The sequence below is a fragment of the Penaeus chinensis genome, chromosome 29, assembly GCF_019202785.1.
Source record: "Penaeus chinensis breed Huanghai No. 1 chromosome 29, ASM1920278v2, whole genome shotgun sequence".
Classification (NCBI taxonomy): Eukaryota; Metazoa; Arthropoda; class Malacostraca; order Decapoda; family Penaeidae; genus Penaeus; species Penaeus chinensis.
The window spans coordinates 16,430,521-16,435,520 of NC_061847.1; the positions used below are offsets into that span (position 1 = coordinate 16,430,521).

At 37.2% G+C, this 5,000-nt stretch overlaps 1 protein-coding gene across 1 annotated transcript in view; it reads left to right on the forward strand.

Annotated features, from left to right (window-relative positions):
• Positions 1-5,000, forward strand: part of LOC125040388 (beta-1,3-galactosyltransferase 1-like) — a 12,814-nt gene that overhangs the window by 2,415 nt on the left and 5,399 nt on the right. The gene's annotated exons all lie outside the window — the stretch shown is intronic.

Genomic DNA, 5,000 nt, shown 5'->3' on the forward strand with positions numbered 1-5,000 from the left:
ACCTTGAATTATTCTATAAATTAGTATGCACGTATGATAGTTGCATTTGTTTTGTACTTTTAGACAACTTAGGGCCTCTTTGGTAACGCCAAATCCAACTTTTGGCGACTACTTATGTAGATACATTGTGTTTTATCTGCATTGAGGCCATTCGTGCCAAAGTTCCTTTTGTGTCAAGGGTCTTTTTTATCAGTTAATCTAAGTTGTTTACATAATCACCTCAGAGATATTGTGAATCATCACAATGGGCAATTTTGGGCTATAGTTGGTAGATCATCTCCGAGTACTGAAGATCCTTGTTTTGTTGGTATATTCTCACAGATTTTGACTGATCGGGTTCTGTTATTTAAGCTGCTTTCGTTAGATGAGAGAGAGGAGGGAAAGGGGGAGGGAAAGCGAGAAAGAGAGAGGATGAGAGAGAGTGAGAGAGGGGTGAGGGGGAGGGATAGAGAGAAAGAGTGAGAGACAGAATAATAATAATTGTTTTATTCCATTTGTTGTATTTATTATTCTTGGTGCGGCAGTTTCATTTCGCTTTTAAATCACCCTGTGTGCAAGGAATGGCCGGGGTTACCATCCACTGACGGAGATGGAACTGAATGCAGGTCAGCAAGATTGCTAGACAAAACTGCTACCACTGCACAACACAGCACACCACAGAGAGAGAAAGAAGGGGGGAGAAAAGAGAGAGAGTAGGGTAGTAAAAGAGAGAGAAAGAAAATGAGTCTCTGGTAATTTGTTCTGTGATGTTATTGTTGATACTTGTGTGTTCTGTGGGGAATGAGGTGTTCAATATTTTTTTTCCCCAACTCGCCCTATGCCTGGCAGTGCATTCAACAGAAATCAGCGTTAATGACGATGAATGACGTCATTAGCCGAACTCCAAACTAGTTGGAATTTGTACCCATAAAAGAAGGCTTTAGATAACTTCTGAACCAATATGTATCGATTTTGTGATTTAATAGTTTACTAAAAAGGATTTTGTGGTTGACAGTATAAAAATTCTTGGGTAGATTGCACAATATACGTTTATTTATTTAGTTTATTTGGTTGTGTATATTCTTTTTTTTTTTTTCTCAGTAAGCAGCTTACTTCTGAAACCATGTTGTGTTTTGGACAGTAGGTTATTGACTTCGTCTATGTCTCCGGATTTGAAAACTAGTATAATAATACTGTGGTGTATCAACTAAGTGCATCTGTGGCTAGGGGTCCCGCACTATTAACTCCCTTCCCTTTGTGCTAGCAAGAGATACAAGTCTCCCTTAGAAATGCCCTCTCATGTACAGATCCCCTTGAGGTGTGGTAGCGTGGGGGGGGGGGGGGGGGGACTCTGCATGAGAACTATTTGGGGGCAAGTTCCAGTGTGTATCTCCTTAATATTCATTCATAGTAAACACTGAATAAAACATATGAAAATAATATATAAAACCAGGTAAAGCAATGAATAAATATAACTGCCGTGAACAAATAAAAGCGACTTCAAAATGAAGTGCTAAGCTATAGGCTGACATTAACTGCTGCAAAAAAAAGGAGCCGTAGATGGTCCTTAGGCAAAAGGCCTTTAAATAATAATTTTAAAAAGTTGCTAAAGCACAGCGACACAAACACTGAAGGTGCATCTCAAAGGAAAGTAAAAATAAGGGCAAAGGCTAAGAGTAAGCAAAAGCACGGCAGAATAAAACAAGCACAAAAATAAAAGCCAAGTCCTGAGGGGATAGTGAATAAAAGTGAATAAAATAAAAGTAAAACCATTGAAAGAAAATAGCAAGGCATCATTAAATGTATATGTTTCTTATAGAAATAGAGATCACGTCCAGCTCCTAGTAAACTAAAAATATCAGGCTCTCTAGACTTAACTTCTCTTTGTGTAGCTGTAGGTATGGTATCCGGTGTTCTCAGGTCAAAAGAGGGGCAATAACACACACTGACTGCTATAGACTGACTGTATTTGGCGGTAAAACTGGGTTGTATATATACACTCTGTGACGTCATCAGCCACGTAAAATGAAAATGCTATATAAAACCAGATTATAATTTTAAAAAATACCAGGAAGGATGTCGTAATAAGAGAAAACACATACAAATAAGAGAAACAAAATAATTTAGGTGACCATAAATACGACTTTTGAAAAGATGTCGTACCTTCACTCCATGATGAGTCACCAAGCAAACTAAATAACTTATGATAAAAAAAAGTAAAAGAAATAGCTTAAAACAGTGACTAAGAACTCAATAAAATTATCAAAGAACTGGTAAAAGACAACACGGTAAAAACGAAAGTATATATAATGAAACAAAGAGAACGGCTATCAGGCAGACTAAAACAAAAGCCAAAAAGGAAAAAAAAAAAAAAACAAGGACAAAACACACAAAAAGGATAATAAAAAGAGAGAACCGCGCTCAGACGAGGACGCAACTTCGAGCGATAAATCCGCGGGAGTGAGAGACATTGTAGGATGCTCGCGGGAAGGGTTGCACAATGAGAAGGTTCCTTACAATACCATGTTTCCAAAGCGATGAGAAGCCACCGGCGACTTAACATATTCGTGCCATCACCGATGCGGTGTTTGACGAACCACCCGGCACCATGTTGACATCATGTGTCTTTATACTGGTGTGGCTGACCAAGGATCCTTTCCCAGAGGAGTAGTTGTTTAGGTAAACATTGCTGGTGATTCTCAACACGCCAAGATATCTACGATAGAGTGGTCTGAAAATATTGGCTATTTGCCTTATCCTACCTGTATTTTGCTGATATGTGGAAGTTGCTGTTTGTTCTTTTGCGAGATATCCAATTTCAGTAAAGAAATTCTGGATTTTAGATTAATTGGCACAAGTTTTTTTTAACTATCTTCCGTGCTTAGAAGTCTTTTTTACAACTACTTAAATTATTTATAAAATAATTTGTTTTGGGACATTAACATCGGTGAATTGACACTTATCTTCTTTTGTTTATAATCTGCTATTTCTGAGAGTTTTATGAGTGCAATATCTATCTGTTATGGCTCTTTTGATGCCGTCGCTCATCCACAGAGCAGAAGGACATCTAAAAGTTTTCATAACAGAGGAGCGATGCAGCTATACTGTCGGTAATCTCTTCCGCGAAGACATTACGAGCATGTCTAAATTATCTGTTTAGAACATTTCTTAAAGAGTTGATTCTGTAAGAAATGGTGACTGAGAGTCATAGTTGGTTAATTCACGAAAACTTTTATGACGTTTTGATTTTTTTCTGTTATCAGCAACATGGCAGGGAATGACGTCTATATGTCAGCACGGTTTATTTTTATTAGTTTATTGTGACCATTGTAGGTTTATTGACCATTTGCTCAAATTTGTTTTCATAATCCACTTAAATAACTTTGAATCGGGCTTGTTTAAATGATCATTAAGATAACCTAGGATGGAAAGAGGTTTCTTTTTCAGGGTCATTTATCTAAAGACTTAAGATAATCAAAAGACTCAGAGGAACCTTGAGGATGCCTATATGCTATATCCAATATGAAGGACGGAGGCATTTTGCATTGTACGACAACACAGATATCCTCTACATCTGTAGCGGATATTTAATTTGTTTTGAGAGTATCTCGTACATATATGCAGACTTCTCCCCCACGACCTGCATCGCATCTATAATCATTAGGTAAAAGCACTTGACATATCTAGGTCAAGCCACATTTCACTTATACATGATATATCAAGATTTTCTCTATTATGAGTAATTATATATCATCAAAATGTCAAAGGAGAGACTGAGTTTATGTGATCTATTTTTGGCATTTGTGACCTGATCGTCAGTCTTGCAGACGGCGGTGCCTTGTCAGACCCTGATCACGATGGTATTTGTTTCTGTTTCTGTTAGAAACACTGACATTCCTTGGGAAGGCATCCGAGTCTAAAATAGTTCAGACTGATTTTCGGCCTCTTATGGTTACCGTAAAACTGGCATAGTAATTGCGACTTGCCGTTGTCTTATGCGTTTTTACATTTTTCAGAATTGTTTGAGAGGTGTTCTTTGATGTTTTCAACTTTTAAACGTTGAATCATTATCAATCTCGATATATGTGTACGTATATATATATGTGTGTGTGTGTGTGTGTGTGTGTGTGTGTGTGTGTGTGTGTGTGTGTGTGTTTGTGTATATATACACATATATATGCGTGTGTATATATATATATATATATATATATATATATATATATATATATATATATATATATATATATATATATGGCCCTGAAATTTGTAACTAGAGGCCCACCTAGTTTTTATCTGCGCATATTTCTTCATCTGTGCTTATATTCTACAATGGGAATGCGTTAAATATTTCTAGATCATTCTGTATCCAGAGATCAAAGAAATAAACCATGAACACAGAGATTATTTTCATTTTTGATAGTCCCCGGTAACTTTTCCTTTCGACTTTACCTCAAATAATTTCTTTGATTTTGTATATTATTAATATGTGTGTATAAAGTTGGATATGAATGAATATTGTAAAATTTAAGATAAATGTAAAGTGAATTAAGTTAAATAAACTTGCTGACATAAAGAAGATAAAATAACAAAAATTATATATCGGAGCCAGGGTAAGACCTCTATCCTCATATATTATGACATTAGTTATCTTGGGACCCAACTGAGAGACACTGGAAGACAGATATGGGTGGGTGGGTGTGTGAAAGAGAAATAGCAAGAGAGGGAGGAGGAAGAGAGAGGGGAGGCGTCATAGGGGGCTCTGATCGTATCTCAAAAATGCTCCTAGAATAAAGAGAGAGAGAGGGAGGAAAGGAGGGAGACAGAGAGAGCAGGGGCGTCATTTGTGTGTGTGTGAGTGTGTGTGTGCTCTGATCATAGCCTAAAAACGCTCCAAGTACAGTAAATTTTTCAAAAAATATATCAGGGGGCCCGCAGCACCCCCAGCAAATAGTTGCCCCCCCCCCCCCCACAGAAAAATCTGAAATGACGCCCCTGAGAGAGAAAGAGAAGAGAGAATAAAG